Genomic DNA, 14,656 nt, shown 5'->3' with positions numbered 1-14,656 from the left:
GACACCCACCTCCTGTGTCTGTTGGAAGGAAGCGAGACTCTTTCCCATCATGACCGTACCCTAGCACTACTCTGAAAAAAATTGTGATGCCTAACTTTTCCGACTACAGACAGTGTTATTTTCATATTTTGTAATTTTTATTAATGTAAAAAAGATAAATAGGTAATTTATTATAATTCATTTAATAATAAATATACATATTATCTATATATTAGGAAATATATGAGACTGTAAATATTTTTTATAATTAACTAACTTTTTTAGTGATGTAAAGTGATTATTAATACCAAAAAACTTAAAAGAGCAGTGTTTTATATTTGTCTTACATTTTGCTTTTATTCTTCAATAACTTATCAAAAAATGCAATATTATTAACGTCTTTGTATTGCATTTGAGTGACTAAAATATAGGAAGATTAAAATAATTCCTTAAAATTATTAAACTAGTAAGTTTTAGACTTGTGGTTCAAATCTTGTCAAACTGGCCTTAGAATCTGCACTACCTTTCTATATGTTATTCTTAGATATAGTGATTCTAAAATATCACCACATACTTGTTTAGAAATATAAGTAAAGTTGAAAAGTTGAAATAAATATGACAAAGTGAAAAAAAACTGCTGGTGTCATTTCAATTAGTTGGTATATTTGAATTGTATGCTTTTACAAAACCCAAATAGCAGAAGGTCTCTGAGATCTTATGAATTAAACACTAGTGTGTCTTTTGGACTGAAAATAATTAATAATTGTTATATTGTTTCTCTGAGTTCTATAGATTACAAACTTGTCTTGAAGTCTGCTAAATCTGAATTGCTATGCATAAGCAATATGGTTGAATGCATGTTCAACACAGTTAAGAACAAAAAAGATTAAGAAGTAAGTAATGTATGTACAGGCACTACCTTTCTCCCATTAAAAAATTATGGAATATTAAAATATAAGATTTACAGAAACAGAGGTAAAAACTTGCAAAAATTGCAAATTTTTGAATTACACAAAGCAGTAGAATCAATGAGGTGTCTAATATAAATGAATATCAGAGTATATTAAAAAGTCCAAGAGACCATTTGAAGGGACTATTTTATAGTTAATAAAACTGTTGTAATAAACTTTATGTTAACTGCTCAGTTTTTCTTGGGCTGTAGCAATAGCACAGCAGTAGGGTGTTTGCCTTGCATGCGGCCGACCCGGGTTCAATTCCTCTACCCCTTTCGGAGAGCCTGGCAAGCTACCCGTGGCATATCGAAATGCCAAACATAGTAACAACAAATCTCACAATGGAGATATTACTGGTGCCTGCTCTAGCATATTGATGAGAAATGGGATGGCAGTGACAGTGACACTTCAGTTTCTCTTGTAACAAAATGCATTTAAACAAATTCTTTAAACAAAAATTAACTATTTGATTGTTAAAATATACATGCATGATTCTAATTTATACAAATACCATGCTATTATATATTGTTAAAATTGGTTTGGATATTTTTCTTTTCCTTCAAACAGAATAAAAGAGAGTTTATATCATTATTTGTGTATTTGTAGACATGGAGCAAGTACTAAAAACTCTTCTGGTTACTTTATCTAAAATACCAACTTCATATTTACTTGTTTTCTTTTTAAACAACATACAATTTCATTTATTAAAAGAAGATGACAAATGACTATAATATTTGCTTTGAAAATCAACTATAAACATGAGTTTTACTCTATTGTTTTATATTTATTTCAATAGATGGTCTGGTTCCTTCCAGGTGTATGATTAATATTTCACTAAATATCTACAAAATGAACTGGATAGCACAGTAAACCTGGGGGAAAAGAAGAAATTGAATATAGCATGCCATAAATGCTAATGTCCACTCAAAATATAGCAATGTAAGGTAACTGGGAACATAAAATGTATAGTTTCTTGTTAGTAATTTAAACATAGATCACTAGTACACAATAAAGATTGTAATATGGAGGAAGAATGATCTATTTCTTATAAGATAAGTTTTAAAATTATATAAACTTTAAATATCAACTTGTTTCTCCATAGTTTATCACAGAAGCAATACTAATATTTCATGAACAAATCAGTTCAGGGTAATGAAAGAATAGTATTGAAGCCAAGCTTTGGCTTTTTAAAATAGAGATCACTTCCGGGGCTATAGCGATAGCACAGCGGGTAGGGCATTTGCCTTGCACATGGACGACCTGGGTTTGGTCCCCTGAGCACCACCAGGAGTAATTCCTGATTGCATGAGCCAGAAGTAACCCCTGTGCATTGCCGGGTGTGACCCAAAAAGAAAAAATAAATAAAAGTAGAGATCACTTCCAATGCAAGCCATCAGAGGATTATGAAAGGGAATGATTGTTAATGTTAACTTTAAAATCGATGTATACATTATTGTTTGCAGACATAGTCAAACACTAACCAAATAAAATATCCAAATTTTTTAGACTAGTTGAACCTGTTCATAGATACGTATAGTCAATTATATAATCAGAAGTAAGTCCCTCTTTGTAAAAATAGAAAGAACTGAAAACTTATTTCTGTTGCTGCTATAAAATTACTCATTTATAGGAACAAGAAAGTTTGAATGTAGTGCTGTTCTCCGAGTCCTTATGGGTGAAACAGTGCAGTGAATGGAACTTCTGGTGTTTATAGTAATAAAGTCTCTTGGAGAGAATCCAAAATCCATTTGCCTAATACGGAATTGTGTGTTCCTAATGCTGTTATACTGACATTTCAGACTATTCCGGAAGAACAGATGCCCAGTGTTTTGGTTTTGCAGATTTTCACAGGAGATTGGCTATGTCTACTCAGTTAATGGCAGAACAATAGAGAAAAATATATCTAGTCATGCTTCTTCATTTAAAATGACTAAGAGTGCAACTTCTATGGTAACATAATCAAAACTATGTATAATTCAGTCTCTCCAAATTAAATTCTCATGCTGATGAAGAATCTGAATGAATTTTATGAAAAGCCAATGCCAAAATTATTTTTACTACTACTTAATAATATTATATTCATTCAAACATATCAGCACACTTTTCACCATTTAAAAACTCACTAATTTTAACTCGTATTGAGAGATTTAAAAACTTTTAAGATACGTAAAGTGCCACATTTCTCTTTAGATGTCACAATATTTTAAAAGTCAATAAAATATTCATATGTTTATATGAAATGATAAAAGTAACAGTTTGTGATTTCAATACCAAAAGGTCATACAGTCAGTTTCAATTTTTATTTATCAGTAATTGGCACGTTTTATAAGACACAAACAATTTGCTAATAATTTGGGATTCTGATCTAATCCAAAAGGACATAATCTATTGAAAGTAGCAGTCATCCATGGTGATATTTTATTTATTTCTCAGAAAACTTAAGCACTTTTGACTACTGGTCATTACAATTTCAATCCCATTCAATTGCAATTGGCTCTTGGTGAGGCTTATCTGGAATATAATTAATCTGCTTTTGATTCTTTAGCTAATTCACCTCATGCATCTTTGTCCCTTCTCTTCAGTGACCTATGTAAGTTATCTCTTTCCTCTATGCAATTTTAACACAATTACCTTTTTAGAAAACTCGGGATTTTTTTGTTATTGTTGTTATTGTTTTGTTTGTTTGGGGGCCACAGCTGTGTTCAGGGCTTACGTCTGGCTCTGTGCTCAGGGATCATTTGTGGTGATGCTCAGAGGACCATATGGGGTGCCAGGGAGAGAAGCTGGGGCAGCTACACACAGCAGAATACTCTACTGAGGTTAAAGCTAGTGAGTTCCTTACCCTAAATCACAAATTAAGAGACTTCCAAACACAAAAATAATGAATGCATAAAGTTTGTATATAACATCCTTTTAGATCATTAGCAATCTGCATCCTGGACTGGTAATATCTTTTTATAAGAAAGCTTTTATTGAAAGAAGCACTGAAATTAGGTAAGATAACAAACCACAGTCATCTACATGGGTATTCATTTCTTCATTAATTAGAAACTTGGGGCCCAGGGGAATAAACGAATGATTATCCTGGAGGAAGAATAGAACCTTGAAAATATATGGTCACAGGCTCAAATCCCTGAGATCTCACATGAGCCTGGCAACTCTAGTCTTGGAGACTGGAAGCTTTTCTGTCTATGATTCTAGATTCCACAAGAAATTTCCAGTCACACCACAGCCAGGTGTGTTAAAGAAAACAAAAACAGGAGGGGGAGCCCCTGAAAGTGCCACTGCTAAAGAGTGTAAATGTCGCTGTCAGGAACTGAAACCCTTAATGCACATGTGTGAACAACGCAGAGACTCCATGGAGCACTGCAATCATACTTCTGTGTCTCAGCACACTGCCACAACTCTGTCACAACACACCTGTGCCAACATTGTAATGAAAGAGAGGAAACCTCTGCCCATGTTGGATGTACAAGCACTACACCCTGATGTTCAACACAAGGCAAACGGCACTAAAATGTAGATCTCAGTAGCACGATTCCATTTGTTACTCCCTTTGCTTGCTCATACAACCTCCAGGCCACATGTACAAACTTGTGCCCAGAACATCATTCGCCATTGCCTTATGCCGAACACATACACAGCCAAACAGATCTACTCAGACACCTCATAACTCACATGCATAATTACACCTCCAGCTACTGAGTAAAGACTGACAGGACATGCAAGAACAATACCTAACCTTATTCCTCAGGTACTGACAGCTGGGCTAATTACCAATTCTCAGCGTAGAAGGAGCACAGAAAACACTTCGGAGAAGTCTTACAGAACTACACCAAGAACAGTGCATGAAAATAGCAGCCCAGAAGCTCAATCAGTCCCAATCAGCTCTACACTCTGAGAGAATGACATTAGTGTAACCACGTGGAAGATGTTTAATGAGTTGAAAGAAATAATGGAATTGATAGTAAGCAAAATGAAATAAAATATAAGAGTAAAAATGAGAAAAATACAATCAGAAGTGACATAAAATAACACATGATAGGTGATATTAAAAACTCAACAGAAAGTCTGAGCAGCAGAAAAAGAGAAGCTGAGGAAAAGATTGGCAAGCTCCAAGATGAGATTCAGGAGACCTCTAGAAAACATAAGAAGGCAAAGAACATTCTGAAGAATGTTCATCAGAAAATTATAAAGTGAGTTCAAAAGGAAAAATATTGGAATCTGGAGTGTCCCTGAGGAAGAGAAATGTGAATTTGATAGCTAACCAGTAGCTAAAGAAATCAAAGATAAGAATTCTCTAGAGCTAGATTGTAGGCACTAAGATCCAACAGACACAAAGGGCTCCAGAGAAAATAGATGCAAATAGATAAAATCCAAAGAATATTGTACTCAGAATGACAAAAGCCAAAGACAAATAAAGAATGCTGAAAGCAGCTAGATTAGAAAAGTTACATAAAAGGGAACTCCCATGAGATTCATAATTCACAGTATATCTATCAAATGAGCTTCTAGGACCTAGAAGAAAATGGTGGGATATATAAAAAAAATGAAATGAGTGAAAAATCAAAAACAAAATAAAACCTCTTTGCCACTGAGTATGGCATTGGTTCATGGAATTTAAGATTATCCTTTATGCGTTAGAAACGTCTGCTTATCAGTAGATTTCTGTTTTATACTTTTTCAGTATAAAAGTATTTGAATGAGAGTATTCAAATTGGTGTTTCACTTACATTTAATCTTCTGTATAGTTCTTCAGGCGACTCTTCTATATCTATGGAAATCTCTTATCAAATACATTACATATTAATGCAAATTCATAAGTCTTATCTATAACTTTTTTAATATAAAGCCAATATTCCCTTTGTAGGATAAAACAACTTTCATACATTTATTGACCAACACATTTTTTTTCCTTTTTCTCCTAAATTCTCCTCACTCTAACAAAATTGTAAATTTGTAGACTTTATCTATATCAGGTATGTCTTAAAATATATTTACATAGAATTATTATGTGTATATCTTAAAACATGTAATTGTAAAAAAAGATGCATAGTTTTAGAAAAATATCAACTTATCGTTGATTTGCAATCTTTTGGAATTTTAGGACTTTAGCTTATTCATCTACATGCGTGTAGGTATAACCACCTCAGTAATCAAGAAAAGATATTTCTCATATGTGAGCAATAAAGAAACACAATATGAGGACAATAAATGGCCAACGACACTGGAACTGGACATATTGTTTACAGAACTGAGCTTCTTTGGGGTATAGGGCAGCTAGGAGGGTCCTCAGGACACAGCAATGCACAGGGAGTTTGATTAGCAGTATTATTATTCATGGTCACTGCCACTGTCATCCCATTGCTCATAGATTTTCTCGAGTGGGCACTAGTAACATCTCCCTGGTGATGCTTGTTGTTACTGTTTTTGGCATATTGAATACACCACGGGTAGCTTGCCAGGTTCTTGGTAGCTTGCTGGGCTCTTCAAAAGGGGTGGAGGAATCAAACCTGGGTCAGCAGCATTCAAGGCAAATGCCTTACTGCTGTGCTATTGCTCCAGCCCATTTATCATGATACCTCAAATAATTAGGAAAAATATTAAAGGGATAGATATTCAATTCAAAGCCTCTTTTTTAAAAAAAATGTTTACACACCATAGTAAGGTGTGAGCAATGAGGAAACAGTGATTTCCTGGTTATCAGAACAACAGCATTAACAGCAAATGAAATGAAGATGGAAAAGGGAAATGCAAAAATAATTTTGTTGTTTTGGGACCACACCCAGTTTTGCTCAGGACTCACTCTTGGTTCTGTGCTTAGGGATCTCTCCTGGCAGGCTCGGGGACCATATGGGGTGCCAGGGATTAAACCTGGGTCAGCTACACACAAGGCAAGATCCATACTCTGGCCCCAATGTGCTAAGTTTATTGTGGACTTACACATTACTTTATTTTTAACTTGCATTACCTAATTATATTAATTATCACTTATTTTATATCTCCTTCATTTTCCCACTGTGAATCAACTACCTCAATCACCACCTCTTACTCGCTCTAACTGGGAATATTTGAGGACTTCTTAAAAATTTTTTATTAATTCTGGACTCTGTTGTAATGAAGGAAAATATATTTCGCTAGATCATTCTGGGTTCTTATTGGGCCTATAAAATATTCAAATTGACATCAAATATGACAAAAACCCCTTACATATTAGGGGGCTAAATGTGTATTTCAAGGTAACTAAGGGAAAATGGTGGTGTGTAGCTTGAGCTGAGAAATAGATGAGTTTAAGATTTCAAGAGGGAGACTCACAGGATGAATCTATAATTAGGTGTTTGTCTTGCTGGGGATAACTATCTCTGACAGAAAGTTATTTTTGGTAACAACCCTAATCCTGGGTAATATCCCCATTTTTTATCCTACTAGGTAGTTAATGGAGGTATAAAAGCTTTTTGTGAGTCTGCAGACTCACAAACTCACTTGATCTGAGTTCAAAATAATCAGATGCCAAAATAACAAGTCTTGGGCTTTATTAAATTGGTCAGCAGTCTAGGTAATAAGTAGAAAGGAGTTCAGACAAAATAGTTGAGCAAAATGGAAGGTTTGTAAAGGCAGAAGCCATCAAGATAAGGAAAGAGGAAATAGTTTCAGGCAAGATCACCTTACTATGGGCCCGGGGAGATCTATCAGATCATTACCTAGATAATGTTGAGCAATAAATTCCAACAATTTGACTGGCTGGAGGTAACATTCCTGGGAGAAGGTGAAGCTACAATGACGCTTCCTGGTCCCTCTGGCTACTCTTGTTGAACTCTACTCCACTGCAGAACTAAAGTCTTAAGAGACCATACTTGCTAAAAATTAACCTGCTGGGACCTAGCATAATTTCGAGAGTTTTACACAGGAAGGAGATTGTAACTCTCTGAAGCTTAATTGTCTTTTTGTTGAATCCAATCCCTCTTTATTTATATATTATCAAACGATACTACTGTAGCACTGTCTCCCCTTTGTTCATTGATTTGCTTGAGCGGGTGCCAGTAATGTCTCCAATTATGCCATAGGTAGCTTGCCAGGCTCTGCCATCGGGCAGGATACTCTCAGTAGCTTGCTGGGCTCTCCGAGAGGGATGGAGGAATCAAACCTGGATCGGCCGCATGCAAGGCAAATGCCCTACCCGCTATGCTATGGCTCAGTCCATTATAGCTCTGGACCGGAGTGATTATCAAACTATATTTTTAAAACTCTAGCATTAATTAGGTCTTCTGAAAAAACTTTTGGTGTCAGATCATTACAGGCAAAGGACGGAGTAGGCTGGTGGTGGCAATACATAATGGGAAAAGTTGGGTCTGAAACCTAGACCAGCTCAAAGATATGGAGATGCCTGAGAGGTAAGACCTATCTTCAGAGATCCGAAAACCCAAGAGATGCAGAACTGCAGCCCAGGGCCTGGTTAAGCACTCTGGGAGAGATGTTCCAAGCCTGGAACAAAGGTCATGTTAAGGTACTCAAAAGGCCCTTGACAATCACCCTGGCAGTGGATTGGGAGGTGGGTAGTTTGCACATTGTAAACTAACTTGGCAGAGTTTAAAAATGTGTACTTCCCAGTTCTGGGGGAAGTGACCTGCTTCCTGGCACAGATGATACACGGGAAATGCATTTGCTTTTTTCAACTATTTTGAATCTCTGTATTCTACCTTGAATGTACAATTCTCTCTTTCCTTTTCTATTTCTTTGAGCAAATTTTCTTAATAAACGTATCTTACTTTGTTTTTTGACTCTTCCTGAATTTCTGTGAGAGAAGAAGCTGGAGCTGAACAATCCTCGGTAGGATCTAATACTGACTTTCCTTCCTTGCAAAAGGAAATTCCTCTGCTCCAGCTGGAGTTCTGCGGTTCCCCTGGAAATCAGGCAGGGTTGCTACTTCCCACACGAGTCAGAACAAGTGGGACTCAGTTGAAGTTTGACAACTGACTCCTATGACTAAGGTCTGCATCATGAAGTGTTACAAGCGGCAGTTCATCAATCCTAAACTTCACCGGTACCTTCCCTGGGTAGAGAGAAGCAGTAGACACCCTTAGAAAGACAGTGCCTTTATCCACCCAATTCACATAAGCCACACGGGGAACTTTCTCTTTCATTGGCAGCTACCTCTGCCACCCATGAGAAGGAAGGAAGAAAGGATGGCAGGAAGGAAGAAAGAAGAAAGAAAGAAAGAAAGAAAGAAAGAAAGAAAGAAAGAAAGAAAGAAAGAAAGAAAGAAGGAAGGAAGGAAGGAAGGAAGGAAGGAAGGAAGGAAGGAAGGAAGGAAGGAAGGAAGGAAGGAAGGAAGGAAGGAAGGAAGGAAGGGAAAGAAGAAAGAGAAAGAAGAAAGGAGGGAGGAAGGAAGGAAGGAAGGAAGGAAGGAAGGAAGAAAGGAAGAAAGGAAGGAAGGAAGGAAGGAAGGAAGGAAGGAAGGAAGGAAGGAAGGAAGGAAGGAAGGAAGGAAGGAAAGAAATAACTATAAATATTACAAAATCATTCTGTACATCTTCCTCCCATAAGGAATACATCAAATACAAATAATATCAGTCAGCCTTCTAATTTAGTTAGCATATTAATGGTGTGGAAACACATTGCTGAAACTACATACAAAAGAAAACAATGGCATTTAGGAAAAAAATAAAGGAATTATCATTTGCCTTTAGGTTAAAGAAGAGAGAAACAGCCAACAACAAATAGTCAATTATCAGAAAACTATTATTAGTGCTTCCTTATAATAACTGTTAATGTCAGGATCTTTCCTTGAGAATATTTAAAAATTCCACAGTGTTGTGATGGATTTGTGTTGGAATATTTCTGAGAATTCATCAGCCAGTACTGTAAATCATATTATCTCAATTGAAAAAATAAAAAAATTCTGTACTGCCTAGCATAATACAGGCCCAGATTATACAGCCAATATAGAAAAGATTGATTTTGATGTGACGACGCTTGCTGAAGGTTTTCTAACATTGTGATACAGAGTCACAGACTTGGTCTGATTTTTCATCAAACATGTGAGAATACATAATTGGTTAAAATGAAATGAATGCAAAGAAAGGGACTTAATTTAGACTCTGGTCACTATTCTGCCTTCCCAATTCATTAATAGTGTTTCAATGTAAGATAAAGAATGTTCCTCTGAGTGTGGGTTTTTATTTTCAACTTCTACTGGGAAAAAAGACAACGACAAAAAAAGCCACCTTAAAAAATGACAAAAGACAGTGATCTAGTCATTTCTTCTTGTAAATTGAATGTGTCTAGATAAGAGCTACTGTCACAAAATATTACTATGTCTCTCACCCTAGTCACTAATTAATAATGAAACTTGCTTTGCCACTTGAAGCAGGTACTTCTTTTCTTTTCACCTCTGAATATAATTCAAAAACTACTGCCATTAGGAAGTTTGGCTTTCCTGAAATGAAGCTACACAAAGAGTGGGCTGTTCAGATTTTCCAAGATCTACAAAAAACTAGGTCATGCTCCAGTAGCACTGTAGCACTCTCGTCCCATTGTTCATTGATTTGCTCGAGCGGGCACCAGTAACATCTCCATTGTAAGACTTGTTGTTACTGTTTTTGGCATATCGAATATGCCATAGGGAGTTTGCCAGGGTCTGCCGGTGCATAGTCCTAGTTGCTTGCCGGGCTCTCTGACAGAGATGGAGGAATAGAACCTGGGTCGGCGGCACGCAAGGCAAACACTCTACCTACTGTGGTATAGCTCAAGTATGGACCATTATCACTGTTACTGATTCAGTGTATAATGGTGTGTAGATGAATAATGACACAGTTCCCACAGTAAATATCAAACTAAACCAAATTTAGGTCCACGTAGAAACATGGAAATTTTTAATTTTTTCCTTTGATATTCTTAAAAATAGTTTCCCCGGAGAAAATAAATCATTATCATTTTGTAATTCTATTTGCAACTTGAATGCAAATTTTGCAAATTATTGTGGTATTTTATCTGCTCTCTAGGAAACTAAAATACAAAGCAAGATACATATGTACTGGGTGTGTGTATTTAATGAGAAAGATATTGTTTGATGAAATAAGTTTAACATTTTCTGAACAAAGATTTTGTCTCTTCAAATTTAGGAATTATTCCCAAGTAAACATTTGTAACTCTCTATGGCAATGGCTGAATCCAGCCAACATCCTGTTTTGTGCAGTCAATTGTCTAAGAATGTGTTTTATCTTTTTAAGTGGTTGAAAATACTTCCAAGAATAATATTTAGAAATATGCTAAAATTATACAGAATTCAAAGCACTGTCCATAAATAAAGTGTTACTAAACACTTGTTTATATATTCTCTGTTCCCGATTTTCTATTCCAACAGCACTGAAAGAAGAGTTGAAAGCTCCAAAACCTAAAATAGGTCTCTAACCCTCAGCAGAGAGTCCGCAGAGCCAGACTCCACTGATGTCAGTTATTAGTCTGGTGAGGAAATCTGCTTCAAGTGTTAGATGCAACATTCTTTTTGTTAGGAGAAGCAGCGTGGTTTGGGACACACCTGGCAGTTTTCAGGGCTTACTCCTGGCTCTGTGCTCAGGTATCACTCTTGCCTATACTCCAGGGAACCGCATGTGGTTTAGGGGAATCAAAGAAAGGCCAGCCACATGCAAGGGCTTTTAACTCCTGTACTATCCCCCGGGCCCAAGTGTTAATTCGACGAGAAAAGCAAACACATTTCCCAACACTGGTATCTTGTGGTTAGATGCGTTTCAGAGAGTCATGAAGCTAGAAATAGCCCTCACACATCAACCCAATCAGTATTTAATTTCATACATAGAGGATTAGATAATTTCCTAAAGCTGACTCAGCTTCCTAGTAGTTATGAAATATTAGAAACCAGATTAGGATACGAACAGTTGCCAGTTTTCTACATTGAAAGCCGGCCCCCCTTAGGCAAAACATGTTATATGCATTTTTGTATTTGATCTTTAGAACCTTACAGAGTAGGTATTATCACCATCTTATTGCTTAATTAACTGAGCCTTGCAGGAGCTAACTGCCTCTTGGTTTAAAGTTAATAAGAGGCAGAGACATTGTTCTAATTTTGAAGTCTCTGGCTCTAAGAATTTTACATTTAATTACAAATTAATGCCTTCCTTAAACAAAACGCTTTGTTTGCTTTCATTGGAGTTATAAGAAAACGCACATTTTGTGAAATGAGTGTTACCCAAATGATGAATAGTGGCAGTACTGGCAAGCAGCCCCTGTGCTAGGAGGGGAAAAACTGTCAGTGCAGGAAAAGAACATATTCGTTTCTGAGTGCCACAACATCATTTGTGCACTGCTGTGTGAACCTTTCTGAAGCTGTGTTCAGCAGTCACAGGCAAAACAACCAGAAATAGACAAGCAACTCAACCTCAGTGTGGTTCTCAGAGCATCTTCCTAGTATCTTAAAGAGATAAAATGCTGATTATCTTAAATGACTTCAATGCTTATTTTATTTTAGATGATTTGCATAAACTTTTCATTTTATATTAAATTAGGAAGATGAAAGTTTTATTCTTCATTTTAAAACAATAAAATGGGATGCAAAAGTAATTCTCAGAGAGTAAGGGACAAAACTAGTCGTAGTTTCACAACCCTAAGCCTGAGCTTAGTATTTGTTAGGGTACTCCTGGAAGAAAGATACTGCTAGCACCACCCTTCTTTTGTCAGTGGGCAGGAGTAAAGACAATTGCCAGATTTTTGGGGAAAAAAGAAACTATTTTTTCATTGTAATATAAATAAATATTATAAACTTTTTTTGGACGTGAGACTCAAAATGTAATCTGGTACACAAAGTTACTAGAAAAATTTACTATTTTAGCTATTCATGCTTTAAATTGATTTATGTCTAGAGAAAATTTTGTTAAATATGGCTTTTACTGAGTAGCTCCATATTTTATTTAATTTATTTTGTTATTTTGGGTTTTGGGGCCACATTTAGAGATGGCTATGGCTTAATCCTAGCTCTCTACTCAAGGATCACTCCTGTCAGGGCTGAGAGACCATACATGGTACCAGTAATGGAAAAGTGTTGGAACAACCTACATGCTGTACTATTATTCTGATCCAGTATTTCTACTTCTTAGAAAAGTGTTTTCTCTGAAAAACATGAGGAGATTTAATCAGAGTTGACAGAACTTTTTCCTGCATTAATTGAATAGTATTATTTATTCAAATATTCAGACAGTGAACATTTTTATGAGTATTTATTTTTCATAACATTCATGAGACATTCCTATTAAACTCTGAACATTTTCAAATGCAAAACAAATATATCTTTGATTGGCTAAGTGAACTGGCTAAATAAGTATAGAGAGAATTTCATAAAACCAGGCATGTCATTGTGCGGTGTTAGGATCATCTGATGAATACCATTGTTCAATTTATTCAAGAATTGGCTGTCTTTCCTGGAACAAAGATGTCATGACTGCAGCTACAATTTTAGTTTTAAGCACAGAGACTGTAACATTCTATTAGAGTATCTAATGTATTACATTCAAATAGGCATCTAAGAATATTACTTTATATCAAGAATACAGCATATTTCCCTTGATAACTTCAAACTATACTGGAATCACACAGATGTCAAATTAGTTGTCAATTTATTCTATATAGAATTGGAATTTTACTTTAATTCTGTGTAGAAACAAGACGATTGGTGCTAGAAGTTAGCATTTTTACAAGTTTTGTGAGAATTACAACTACATATTTTAACCTTGTTCCCTACACAAGTGCTGATACAAATGCTAAAAAATCTAGCATAAAGATGCTACAAGAATATTTTTAAACATTCTGTCACTTATATCACTATATCACTGTCATCCTGTTGATCATCGATTTGCTCAAGCAGGCACCAGTAAATCTCCATTTGTCCTAGCCCTGAGATTTTAGCAGCCTCTCTTTACTTGTTCTTCCTAGCGGTGCCACATTGGAGGCTCTTTCCGGGTAAGGGGAATGAGACCCATCATTGTTACTGTATTTGGCATATCGAATACGCCACGGAGAGCTTGTCAGGCTCTACCGTGCGGGCAGAATGCTCTTGGTACCTAATCAGGTTCTCTGAGAGGAAAAACTAGGCTGTCACCTATATGATTTATAAAATTTAGATCAAAGAGGATTAATAACAGCATTTTATCATCAAAAACTTATTTTGTCAGAACTTTAAGAAAAATTTGTGTAATCGTATTAATCACTAAGAAGAAATGTAGTTCTTGAGACAATAGAATTCATGAAAGAACATTTTATATAAGCAATTGATCTTAAAAATTGTGCATTATTTTTTAAATCATGACTCTAATAAAAATAATTAAAAAGTGAACATAAAAATCAACTATCACACACTTCTTTCTTTACTACTAAAATATATCAAAATTTTGCATTGATTTTCTCACAACACTATTCTGCTGAAAATTTTCCTATGTCATGTTTCAAAGATGACAGCCAAAATAAATTTGTTAGACTATAACATACTTAAACCCTGAAAGTTAAAAAAAAAAAGGATACCATAGCTATGATCTCTGAAAATGCCATTCTTTAAATAAAATTCTTCGCTCTAACATTTCTCTTAAGTAGGAAGCAATGTGATTCCTTGAGAATAAAAGTGTAGAAATACTAGTAGCAGGTTTAAGGAAGGAGTGTTAAAATAATTATTACGTTACACCCACACTCTGCACATAGTGAATACTGTCCGCTGACTAGAG

The sequence above is a fragment of the Sorex araneus genome, chromosome 7 (assembly GCF_027595985.1).
Source record: "Sorex araneus isolate mSorAra2 chromosome 7, mSorAra2.pri, whole genome shotgun sequence".
NCBI lineage: Eukaryota > Metazoa > Chordata > Mammalia > Eulipotyphla > Soricidae > Sorex > Sorex araneus.
This window is presented reverse-complemented; position numbering follows the sequence as displayed.